General features: G+C 37.5%; 1 protein-coding gene across 10 annotated transcripts in view; it reads right to left on the bottom strand.

Annotated features, from left to right (window-relative positions):
* Nucleotides 1–14,103, bottom strand: part of LOC136835277 (cAMP-dependent protein kinase inhibitor alpha-like) — a 252,667-nt gene that overhangs the window by 180,697 nt on the left and 57,867 nt on the right. The window contains exon 1 of one of the 10 annotated variants that reach the window (XM_067098572.1): nt 9,654–9,837. The exons of the other annotated variants lie outside the window; for them this stretch is intronic. The gene's annotated coding sequence lies outside the window, so the exon portion shown is untranslated. Of the gene's footprint in view, nt 1–9,653; nt 9,838–14,103 lie in introns of those variants that run through there. 10 annotated transcript variants of the gene reach the window in all.

The raw sequence follows: 14,103 nt of genomic DNA, 5'->3' as shown, positions 1-14,103 counted from the left end.
TATACATACATACATACATACATACATACATACATACATACATACATACATACATACATACATACATACATACATACATATCGGTCTAAAGTTGAAAAATGTAGCCACGCTCAGGAGAACCAAAAATACCTTTCAGAAGTCGGAAGGAGTCAATAATATCAGCAGAAAAAGAAAGGCGATGTTGGGTGGAACATTTTTGTGAGGACATGAATAACAGATATGAAAGGAAGTTTTCAAGAAGACCTAATGCACTTGTGAATGAATTCATAGGGTTTGAAAAAACAATAAATAATAAAAATAAAAACTTAAGAGGAGGGAAACACCTGGTTATGACGGGATCATTGCAAAGATTGTTTGGGAGAAGATGGAATGAGGCAACAAAACCTGACGAGTGAGAATTAGAAATCAATAGCAAAGGTACCAAAGAAAGGCAACCTAACTGAACGTTAGCTAGACGTTGAACTGATCAAACATGCAGCAGTGTATGAAATGCAAAATTTCCTTCTGATGGTTTTTGTTGATTACACTGAAGGAAATGGCAGTCCACAGACCAATATTATGGAAAGTGTTACGTCACTATGGCACTTACATTAAATATGTAAAGCTAATTGAAATTATTCATAAATGAAGTAGATGCAAAATTTGTGTTGACGGGGGTCTTGTCGAGTGAATTTGCAGTAAATAGTGGGATGCTACATGGGAATATCTCACTTTGCAGTTCGCCCTTCTCATAGATATTATAATGAAAAGAATACTTCACCTTTGCCGCTTGCCCTTCTCATAGATATTATAATGACAAAGTGTTCGGAGATGGAAGAGAAGGTTTAGATTAGAGTAACTAAAGAAAGTTGATTTACATAGCTTGGTCAATAGAATGCATCATATATCTAGAGAGATGGGAATCAAAATAAATATAAGGAAAACAGAAGTAACGAAGACAGATGAAGCAGCTTAAGTGGAAAAAAAGACTAATGAGGTTAAATCTTTCAAATATCTACGAACAATGATATCCAGTACAGGTTCTCTTGAGTTGGAATATAATGAAATTAAACATAAGTTTAGTATGATTTGTATTGCTATACAGACATGAATCATATTTAATGGAACTATAACAGATTCCGTCAATTTGGGAATACAGCGTTAAGAAGGATATTAAGGGTCAGAAAGGCAAAATAAAATCTGAAATGATACCATACGGGAAATTACACAAGTTGCATAGCCTATGTAGATGAGATAACGATCAACAAGTAAAAAATGTGCCGTAGTTTCTTCGGCGCAATCGAGTTTTCTGTACAAGTGCTACACCGTATAATTAAGGCCACCGAAAACAGATCTACCTTTCGGTGGCCTTGGTATAATACTGTATGAGCCGTGGCCCATGAAACTCTCAGCCGGCCGTGGTGGCCTGCGTTGGTGCGTTGCCAGACGCACGATTATAATAATTCCTTAAATAAAAATAAAAACTACCCAGCCTGAGGGCTGCAATTTGGTATGTTTGATGATTGGAGGTGGATGATCAACATACCAGTTGCAGCCCTAGCCTCATTAGTTTTCAAATCTGAACAGATAGAAAAAGTGCGGACGGACAGACAAAGCCAGTACAATAGTTTTCCTTTACAAAAAACTGAAAAGGACATGTTCTTCTGACTTCACACACTCGCCGGGAGAACAGTATGCAGCAGTGTCACCTGGGCTCCCGTGGGCACCAGGAGAGTTGAGAGACCCACGCCTACTTGGAGGAGAACTACGACAAAGCACAAGAATGACATGAGCAGTGGAACTTCACAGGCCTGTTTCATGGGATGGGGATATGCAGGATGATAAGCTCTCTTTCTAGGTATATGAAATAGCTTTTGTGGAAGATTTCTGCAGTTTTGTAAGAAGGAGTTTATGGTTTAAGTGTATTTCAGAAAAATTCATTGTGCCTCTGTTGACCTCAATAGTGAAGTCAGTGCTTATTACATAGTCAACTAGGGCTTAATGCAGACAGGGTGGAGCAAGGCATGTGACAAGCAAAGCAATCTTAAAACCAGAATGATAACCTGAGGAACCAGCCCTCAAAAGGTAAAGGTGAAAAGTTGCATTACACACACACACACACACACACACATACACATATATATATATATATATATATATATATATAATACCCTTTATTTTAACTCAAAGGTCATATACAGGAATATACAAAGTGGAGGCAACAGAATACATTCAATTTAGATATACGAGATAAATGGATAAAAATAGTAATCTGCTAAACCCAAACAGTTTCTGAAGTAATAGTTATAACAGTATTCATAATAATAGTAATGACAATAATAATATTGAAATAATAGTAAATATAGTATTCATAATAATAGCAATGACAATAATAATATTGAAATAATAGTAAATATAAGAAAAATTATAACAATGATAAAACAATAGCCTACAATCAATTTTCAATTAGATCTTAGGTACTCACAGAATTCAGGTATAGAATACTAATACCAGATTATGCAGATAATACTTAATTATTGTAATAGTAGAGAACAACTATATATACAACCTTCTGGGCCATTTACCCGGGTCAAATACTCATGCCCATCTTCCCTCAGCTTAGATCCTGATTCACTGCTTAGGATGTTTTGTATAAGCGAACTGCTGTTGTTCCCTAGTCGGGTGATCGACTGGACATTGTTCGCCTAACAATGATTTTTAAATTGTTGACGTGGATAATCTGCGCGGCAGATTGGTAGCGAGTATGTTGGTTACGCGCCTCAGATGTCATTGTGAACAGCAGTTATACGCCTCATGGTTTATCGGGTATAGTTTAACCACACTGAATTCAACTGAATATAGAATTTAGGCCAAAGGCCAAGGACCGGGACTTATGAGGTCATTCAGCGCTGAAACGGAAATTGACAGTAAAAGGTTTGAAAGGTGTAACAGGAGGAAAACCTCGCAGTTGCACTATGAATCAATTGGGAAGGAATGCCTAGAAGTAAGATGGAAGAAAGAGAATATGAAAGGAGGTACAGTAAAAGGAAATAAAGGGGTCTGACCACATGGAACACCCATAACTGCTGCAGCAGTACGAGAGGGAAAGTACCAGTTTCGTGCGTCGGTGACAAAAGGCAAACCTCCTTGCAATCATGTAGCCAGTCACTCATATTTTACGTCGCCGTTGTTCTATGTCGACCGTATCTTTTAGTTCGCCCGTGATGACGTGACCCAGATACGGGAATTCATGCACGAATTCCAGACGATGGTTTCCGAGGAAAATTTGTGGTTCTTCAATATGCTTAAGCGATCTCGGAAGCAGCGACATGCACTTGATCTTGGTTTCGTTGTAAAGAATGTCAAATATATTATGTGAAAGTTCCCTGCATCTCTGCGGCAAGTATCGATTAGTCGCTGGAGGCCTTGCACTGATGGGGAAATCAGAACGTATCGTCGGCGTAATAGAGGTTGTTTATTGTTGTTTCGTTGTTAGTGCATCCGATTGGGAGTGAGACAGTTTGACATTCAGGGCATCTGTGTACGTATTAAACAGGTACGGAGAGAGAATGCCCCCTTGCCGGAACCCGTTTAAGGAGCCGAAGTTGTACGACAATATGTGACCGGATTTGACACAGAATTGCTGTGTGGAGAACCAGCAATATTAAATGCCAATTAAATATAAAGATGTGCCTCTTTTGTGCAGCTCCAGGTGGTTTACTCTGTGAAATGCTTTCCTCACACCTACGAAACATAATACAGGAGAGGCTGACGATAGGTAATAGTTCAGCAATGCTTTCGGGATAAAGATGCAGGTGTTGGTTGGGCGGTTTGCTTTAAATCCGAACTGCTTGCCACTGGTGTGTAGAAAGGGGTGAAGTCTCACTAGAAGAACCGACTCAAGTACCTTTGATGAAACTGTAGCGATTGCAGTCGGGCAATAATTGCCTGGTCTAGGCATGCACTGAATAGGGCAGCTAGAAAAGTGTAAATAATTATCGGATGGCAGAATTTGAAAGCTTCTGCAGGAAGATCACGGCAGCCGGGCGATTTATTACTAGGTAAGTTGTTGATGGCTTCGCTGATGTTACCTGACGTAGTATACGAACAGCGAAATGAAACTGAATGTTGCCAGTAAGTAGTTTATCTACTCGGGGGTCTTGATCGTTTTGCAGTTCAATACAGCACTAAAGTGATCGCCTCACATTCTTGCGATAGCCTCCTACGCTCTTTGATAGCTACTTAGTTTTGGGATTTAAGGGTTGAATGTCACTCAAAAGACGAGGATAATTGCCTGATTTTAATTTTCTAGACATTGCATCTACTCTTAGTTGCTTTTCATTTAGTCTGCAGTGCTTAAGAGCAAGTTTGAACTGCACTCTCACCTGTCTCATTAGCAATGCAAAGTCAAAGTATCTTTTCCTCGGGCCACATTTTGCCTCCACAGTAAAAGCACATCTCGAGAATGTGTATAAAGATCTTTAACCGGGTCAGTACAACCAGGTATGTTACGAGAGTTGCCTTCATGAAATCTAAAGGTATCTGCACTGAGTCTAGCAGAGCGAGTTTTATATGCGAATAGAATTCCTTCAAATCATTCCTGTGATGGTCATTTCTACATTTTGGGTTATTGCAAAGTATAGCATCTGCCAATTGAATTATTGACCGCAACTTAGTTTCTTGAGGTCATCCTAAAGGACCTGCTTTTCTGGTGGTTTTTAAAGTCCAGTTAACAGCAGATAGGCGATCCATTAGAGGATTCATGGTGGGGAGGGATGGAGTATTGTAAGACACCTGTATGGGGTGTGGTCGTAGCCTATTGCAAGATAATAGCAAACGTTGCAGGTCACAACTGATTCGTGGAGGCGTAATGTAGTGATCCAGCCATGACGTTGTAACTGTATCCGTTCTACTTTGTACATATGTATAGGAAGAGGGAAGAAGGAGCATTAGAGAGCTAATTTGAAGAGCGTGATTTTGACAGAAGCAAGTAAGTTCGTTACAAAATTGTCTTAATGGATGAGAATTAAGGTCCCAGTTATACAAATATGATCAGCAGTAAAATCGTGAATGATGCTGTGTAATTCACCTAAGATCATGCAGTACTGATAAAAATTATTATTATTTTCCCAGGGTATATAAACAGTAATTATTAGCACCTTAGAATCTCCTAATGTCACTTGAAGACTTAAGCTCTCTATCACTCCTATACGTTATGACATTCACTATATTGTCTGGGGATTTGTGCCACTGAAAAAATAATTCCCCTTTTGATATGATCTGTAACTTGCATCGATGAGGTCGAGAAGGCTCTGAAGCCCTCATGCACTGAATCTAAGATGACAAGGTCATGTAGCCAAAGGAGCATTTCTTGCGATGCAATGATGCCTTCGAAGTTTTCGCACAACACGTTTAAAAGAGGTATATTCCGCTTGAGGCCATAAATATTCCATGAAATTATATCTAATAAACAAGGCTGATCACAAAGTTGGGAAATGAATGAACTGATCATTTGGACGGAGGGGTGTTTAGGAGGCGGCGATGAGTAGTCACTCACTCGCGGTAGAAGGTAGTCCGCTTCCTAACTGCTGCATGGGGTGTCAGTAAATACCCCTGGGGGGAAGTAAGTCCCAAATTCGGTTTTATCTCGAGACTTTTATATTAGGACTGAAATTCTCACCTTTAAGAACATCGAGGTGTTGACATAGGCAGGTAATCCTACAAGCCAGTATGTCTAATTTTGGCACAGGAGTTCCTGGAAAAGAAGAGGGCCGGAGCCCTGAGAAACTTGACTCTCTACTACAGCTTCACCGCAGAGCACAAATTGAGAATAACAACGACGTCTCTTCTCAGGTTTCTGGCGAGGTGACTCGCGAGCACTGGGGTTTGGTCCTTTGGGCAATAGAGAGGCTCTTTTCTTTTTTCTACTGGCTTGTGTCTGCCAGCCGCCATTCTCATCATGATCATCATCAACCACAGGGGGTGGGGGTAGGGGGGAAAGAGACAGTTGGAAGATTCGCGAGAGCTGGAAATCTTGTATAAGAATATCTTACATTCCACCACAGGCACTGGGGATGAAGAGGAGGTTGGGAGCTCAACCAAGGCCACCAAAATATATATATATATATATATATATATATATATATATATATATATATATATATATATATATATATATATATATATATATATATATATATATATATATATATATATATATATATATATATATATATATATATATATATATATATATATATATATATTATATATATAATATATATATATATATATATATATATATATATATAATATATTATATATAATATACATATATATATATATATATATAATATGCATACAGATATCTATGTATATATATATATATATATATATATATATATATATATATATATATATGTATAATAATATATTATATATATATTATTTTTCGGTGGCCTTGGTTCAACTGTGGGTGCTTCATCCGTGAGAGGGAGGGTGTTGTTCCCCACTTGGGAGGGTATGGTCACCTCGACCTCACGTCACATTCTTGCTTCTCTTGTGTTGGTGGGCGGTGAGGAATTCATTGATGCCCATTTCAACGGAGTCTGGCGGTTTGCTGTTTGTCTTGCGAGGACTTTTTGTAACTTTTTGATCGCTGCCCAAATCAGTGAAAGGTTATTATTAATAGTGTTCATACACACACACACACAGACACACACACACATATATATAAATAGCCTATATATATGCATATATGTAATGCACATATATATACCGGATTATCTCTTCCTTTATTACCTGTCAACAATTGACCACCTGGTGTTTCTTCCTTTTAACATTCTTCTATACTGTCTCGTTTGTGCCAAGACGATGCGTGAATGATCACGATAGTGCTTGGTACGGATCTTTTGGCTGTTATTTCCCAGTAATACACACACACACACACACACACACATATATATACATATATATATGCTAAAATCACAGATGCCCGTAATTTAATATAAGCCAATATCACTGGGAAATAACAGTTATAAGGTCCCTACGAAGTACTCTCGCGTTTATTCACGCATCGTCTTGGCACAAATGAGACAGTAAGATGAATGATAAAAGGTAAACAAGAATAAGAAGAAGAAACACCAGATGGTTAACTGTCGAAGGATAATAAAGGAAGAGATAAGCTGGGATAATCCGTTCACACATTGAAAAATCACAGTTAACGTTAAGAACTATGGAAAGGGTACCCATACAATTTACAGAACTTGATTAAAACTGAATGTTAACCTCTTAGGTTATACTCACCAACAACTTATTTTTATCATGAACGCATCAAATTTAAGCAGTCTAAGTTATTGGTAGATATAAACATAACAAAGGAATTAATATTCAATTATATTAAGCTGTAAATATCGCTTAATATCGAACTGATTTTATGTACCCAAGGAAAAACCTACATCCAGAGGAAATTGCTTTTATACACACACACACATATATATATATATATATATATATATATATATATATATATATATATACGTATATACATATGTATATAAATATACATACACACATATATATATATATATATATATATATATATATATATATATATATTTTATCTGGATCATAGACTGTATAGTGAAAAGCGCATAAAAATCTGAAGAAATCGAGAAGTTGAGGGTAGTGTGATTTTTACAATTACACACACATATCTGGTAAAAAGTGACCAGAACATTTTACATATATATATATATATATATATATATATATATATATATATATATATATATATATATATACACATATATATACATATATATAACGTATTAAATATCCCTCAACATAGAATTCACATTACTTTGGAAATAATTTACACCTAAAGGGAATTATATAGGTTCAGTGCCTCTACTCCTGAGTTATTTCCCGTAAAATGAATTCGTTATCAAGGAACGTTATGGCTTAATACTTGAATATAAATAAAATCACGAGAGAATAAGTAACAACATATACACACACATATATATACAATGTATATATGTATGCATAACTGAATCACGAAAATATGGAACGTGACGAATATATACAAATAAAGGCAATGCCACGAAGGAAAGAGAAACGACGGAGAGGTGCTAGGCCTTTCGAATTATTGTCTTTTACTTAGCAGACTCCTAAGTAAAGGACGATAAGTCGAAAGGCCTAACACCACTCCGTCGTTTCTCTTTCCTTCGTGGCATTCCCTTTATACATACATACACACACACACACAAACACACACACATATACATATATATGTAACGTATTTATATTCAACATTAAGCTACTTACCCTAACACGGGGTGGTTCTAGAGAAAATATAAACAGCCGTTACTGCCATAATCATATTCATAATTAGACTTTGAAAAATAAATTATCTCTTGTGCAGAGAAAACATCCGCTATGGGGTACACGGAAAGCTTCTGGTCAAACTATGGCAGCCCCACACACCCACTTCCATTCGCCTCTGTCTTGCAAGCACTTTCACTCTTCCTGCATATTGAGGCCCTTCCTTTACTATGCATCTTTCACGCAGTAAATCCAAATTCCCAGTAATACGCCGTTTAGTAATCGATCGCCTTACATTCTCCCAACATGAATTTGCCTCACAAAATACACTACCCCTTCTACTGCCAACATTCCCTTTACGTGTGTTAATCTCAACAGCTTTAACGCCTTTCTTTATTTCACATTTACTGTCTAGAGATCACTTTCATAGGAGAAATCCAATAAACTCTTCTTTATATGCAAATATACACACTAAAATAACGAAAAAGAAGCATGTTCGTATCACTGAAATGCCATTTGCCAGGATAACGGCAAGAAAGTAAAAGATAAGCAAGTCCTAAACCCAAATGAAAAGCAAAATTTCATCATGTAACTCTCCGCCTAGAATTGTAATAACGAGTTATGTGAATTATAAGATAAAATTTGAAACTTTTTGACAGCATTGTTGCCCCGTTCAACAAAAAAGAAGGAGGGGGGAGCGGTTTTAAGACCGTAAAGATTATGAAATACTACTGGAAAAACTGTAATTTTAGCATTGTACCTTTTAGGTATTTATACAAAAAGCATGGCACACAGCAACGACAGAACATCGAATATACGCACAAAAATACAATTAAGATGTAGGCAATACTCATTTATGAAGTTTTCCCGGTATTTGCTTCAGCAAATCCACACATACCATATTATGGCCATACCTTCTTCCCGACAAATACCGATTTCCGCTCGTACCCCTCTGCAGCCTCCTGGGCTCTTAACAGGAAAGCAATCAATAACCACTCAGATTGGATCAAGGGCTTCTGTGCTATCAACGGCCCCCCACCCCCGCCCCACCCCACCACCCCAAGACTTATCGGCAGTTCAGTCAACCCTTAATGGAACGGCAAACATTTACTTTCTTTGTAAGTCCTACAGTGACTAATACGGAGTGCAACACCTGAACGGCGCGAAGTAATGAGGACGTGAAGTGGTAAAGTACGGACTCAACATTCGGGTCGTTGTCGGTTGTACAAATGATCTCCGTTTTCCTAAAGAATATGCTTGACATTGCATTACTTTGACTTTCAGAGATCAAATTGGCAATATTTTGATCTTTGGAACCTTGCATTGTTATACAAAGAAAATTAACGAACCTGTACACATCGGAGGGAGGGTTACTAAGTTTGGATGCTACCTATCGTAAGTCGTAACCTACACAACAGATGCGTCCTGACTCAGCTGGGGACCTCGCCCGGACCTCATTCACCCTCTGAGACTCCAGCGTCCCCGTTGTGCACTCAGCAAATAATGAAAGCTTGCCGGTCACAGGTTTCGAGTAACGTCATGCGACGAGAAACTACTTTACTTCAAGTAAATCACTGAAAAGAAATGTTATAAGGTATAAAAATGTCTTATTCAATGACAAATTATGTAAAGCGCATTTTATTGAAAAAGCTGAGTAAAACTGCAGAATCCAATTACAGAACTTTTAAAGCCAACTGCCCGGACACAAACCGTTTACTTATGTCATATCCATACACAGCACGTGACATGATCGACCCTAGACAGATTGGACACTATTTTCCAGACGAAAATAACTGAAAACAGTTACTTGGTTCGTGGCAGATATCGGCAAACATAATGAATCTTTCAATCACATCACATGGGATGTGTTAAAAAATTCGACGTATAAGAAACACCCTCTTTAAATGGAGACATATTCCACAACCAATTAAAAAAAAGCGGAAAAAAGACGAGCAGCAGCCTAATGATCCAATATTTTAAACAACAACAAAACACTTCATGAGAGTTCTCACAATTGATTCCAGTTTACTTTATGTAAACTCATGATATTTCGGAGGGTTTTCATGTCTGACCTAGTGGAGACTTATTCTCTTAATTCGCCAATTCACCCTTAATATCCCAATTATCATTGTAATACTCCTTACATAATTGAGATAAAATTTTGATTTCGAATTATCAAAATGGACATTCACTCCAAAAGATTATGATTATATAAAAGCTACTTTTACTTTTTTTTTTTACTGTTCGTCCAACTCACCATTTACTAATTTCCAAATGTATGTTCTTTTTTTTCTGCAAAGTAGGAATACTTTACTTATTAATCTTCATGAGTTGTCCTGTTCCTCGTTGGGGGAGTGGGTTCCGTTCTCAACTGGCACTCTGCTGGCCGCGAGTTCGAATCTCCGACCGGCCAATGAAGAATTAGAAGAATTTATTTCTGGTGACAGAGAATTCATTTCTCGGTATAATGTGGTTCGGATTCTACAATAGCTGTGGTCCCGTTGCTAGGTAACCAATGGTTCTTAGCCACGTAAAATAAATCTAATCCTTCAGGCCAGCCTAGGAGGCTGTTAATCAGCTCAGTGGTCTGGTTAAACTAAGGTATACTTTTTTTTTTTTTCATCAGTTCTCCTGTAAATATAATATACTGCTCGTGGTGACAAAGGAATTCTCTTTTTTTATTCCTACGGCTAATTTGGTGCTAAAACTTGACTTCATTTAATACACTCTTTCTCTCTTTCTTTCACTTAAGGACTTTGCCTAAGTCCTCAAAACTTTTCTCTTTTGGATCTCTGAGAATTTCCTTTAAAGTGATAATAATCTGAAATTGCTTTTCTTTTGGCAGCTTTTGCTTTCGTATGACAAAATAACTTCCACAGATTTTCCCACTTCAAAGCAAAGTAAATAAGCCTTTTATACAAAAGGCTAATGAACCATTTGTATTTCTGTATACATCATGCCTAAAGGTAAGCCTTATTACATACGACCACTTGATAGAAAAAGTCAAGCAAAACATACATCGTATCATTAAAAACATAATCATGCCATTGTATTTGTCAGGAGATTAGAAACCTTTGGACCATTCTCCTTTTCACTAGAAAGTTTAAGTATATATGTGTATGCATATATGCATAAATACAGTCTATGCATATACTTAGGAATGCTTCACTGCCACACCAGATTTAGCTGGCAAGGTCGGCAGCCAATCACGGAGCACCCTCTCGACCACGAGTTGGTGTCCCTGGCGTTGCCTGAACCTTGTGGTCTGAAACAGCGCTCCTCCGTTTGCACTCTGTATAGAAAGCAGTTCAAATGTCAGTAAATGTCAGTTGCTCTGCGCATCCGATGTATGAGTTGATCTTTACATTAGTGACCCCCCGGAGTGACCGGGTAGACAGCATACATACAATTTCTCAGATAAGTGTCGTATTAATATTTTGGTCTCGTATATCCCTGTACTCTCCCGTTTTGATATTGTGTACAATAATACTTACCTGCATTTTCTACTTTGTATCTTTTTTTTCACAATATTTTCACATTTTTAGCCAGTGTTTCCCCAGATAATTTGTCTTTTACCGTATTTCGCATTCCAAAGTTGAAATGTAAAATATTTATATATCTCAATGTTGGACGAAATTCCCGCAGTATAGAGTATACCTATCTTATTTTCAGTTTTTCATTTACGGTAGTCTACACACACTCACACGCACACACACGCACACACACACACACACACACACACACACACACACACGCATTCTTTGTTTCTGCCATAAGCTCTCCCAACCTAGTACCATATCAGCATCTTGAACACACAAAACAACAGTGACTTCGTTTTGTTTCTTTAGGTGTCTTGTTTCATTGCAGTTCTCTATATCAATCTAAGTATGATGAGGAACAATTCTATTTATTATTCACTATTATATAAAACAACCGTTCTTTCAACAACATACAGGTTATGAAGTATATTTTTCTTATCAAATTCTTCTTTATAGAAATTCTATTAATATTCAGAGACATGCTTTTAGTGAAGTCGTTTCTGAAGAATGATAGAAAACGAAGGTGTACAGGTGTATACGGTGCAGCGGGAGAGCTGGTTTAAGGTTACTCGCATCCTAGGACGTTCTGACCTCCTTAGCTGCACTGACCTAAAACTGCAATTGACAAATGACAATTCGACTCTGTTTCAACACCAAGCCAATACTGTATATACCATTGCTTGTTTTCTCATATCTTTGTAGCTCACTGCCTATATGTGCGTTAAAACATAAAGAGTTAATAAAGAACCAAATCAATATGTCTTCATATGTAATGGAGATTTATTATATCACATATACCTGTTTACAAGGAGAATATACTGAGAAAAACAGAGGACTATCTGTAAGAAGGGTGCCACTGAAACAGTCACTGTCTTCAATAACACTTCCCTAACAGAGGGACTCCTACCAATCTATCACTGTTATCATTACTTCCCATATGTCCTGGTACATTATAAATTCAAACATGTATGTTATTGTAGAACCGCCCACAGGGGCTCAAAAGCACGTGTCATCCCTCATACGTATTTTATTGCCTCTCTCTCTATCTCTCTCTCTCTTGGGGGGAGGGGGGGGACCCTTTGCAGCCAATGCTCCGCTGCCATGCCAGATTTAGCCATGACGGTCAGCAGTAAATCACGGAGCACCCTCTGAACCACGTTCTTCTGTGTCGCCGACATTACTGAATCACTTGATCTGAGACACCACTTTTCCGTCCGCACGCTGCATCAAAATAGATCAAATCTCGACAACAACTTTTCTCTTTTCATTTCCTTTGCTGGCCATCCAGACTCGCCAGGACTCGCCACTATCATTCTCTCTCTCCTACTAACGGATACCTGAGGGTTTAAAGGGATTCATAATCCTACGTGTTGTATTTTTCATGTCACCTGACCATTTTTCACTTTCATGCCGTTAATTTAACTAATTTTATTCATGACCATTTTATCACTTAAAATCAAGAGCCCGTCCCTAATCATAAACAGTAAAGACAATATTAACTACTTGAGTATGGGCATCTTGTGTAGCCTATGACTAACCTTGACAATATACCTTGCAGTACAGATGCATGTTTCCTTAAGCCAAAAAGGAAACTTCTGAACTAGAGCTGCAAAACTGTCTAAAATCTACCCTTGTTTGAATGAATAAACAAACACCAGCATAAAAAGAGGTGTCTCTCCCAGCTGGAGAGCCTATTTCTTGAAAACACAACGCAAATATTCCGACTTTGTTGTGATCTGTCCCTGAAACAAATCACAGGTAATAATGATGAAAAATAACTGCTAAAATCAGTGTAAAAATCTAATGTGCATAATCTTATTCGATATGCATTATGATAATGAAAACAAAGCTTTTGGTCAGACAAAATCGTAGCGACACAACTGAATCCCCAAAGTGATAATGATATATAAAATCCGCTATGTTGAGGAAAAAAAAAAAAATAGGTTCGCAAGACAACTGAGTTCGTTAAGAGGCCCATACATAAGAAAACAACCCAGTTTTGAAGATACACCTCCATGGATATTATAAAATCTTCCTTATCAAGAATACGATTTTTTCTTGATAAACAACAGGAAAAACAGCTAAAAACCAAACAAATTAGACTGAGACAAAGGTAACGAGCAGCGGTTACGGATTCGCGAATTTCAGGACAACTTAGGACAACAATCCTTTCCGCATTATTTCGTGGTAAAATTCACAAGCTATTCCGCTCAATACAAAAGCATAATAATTTTTCAACAGGTGACTACTAAATTTTAAG

The sequence above is a fragment of the Macrobrachium rosenbergii genome, chromosome 55 (assembly GCF_040412425.1).
Source record: "Macrobrachium rosenbergii isolate ZJJX-2024 chromosome 55, ASM4041242v1, whole genome shotgun sequence".
NCBI lineage: Eukaryota > Metazoa > Arthropoda > Malacostraca > Decapoda > Palaemonidae > Macrobrachium > Macrobrachium rosenbergii.
Note: the sequence above shows the minus strand (reverse complement) of the source record. Positions and strands in the feature narration are given on the sequence as shown.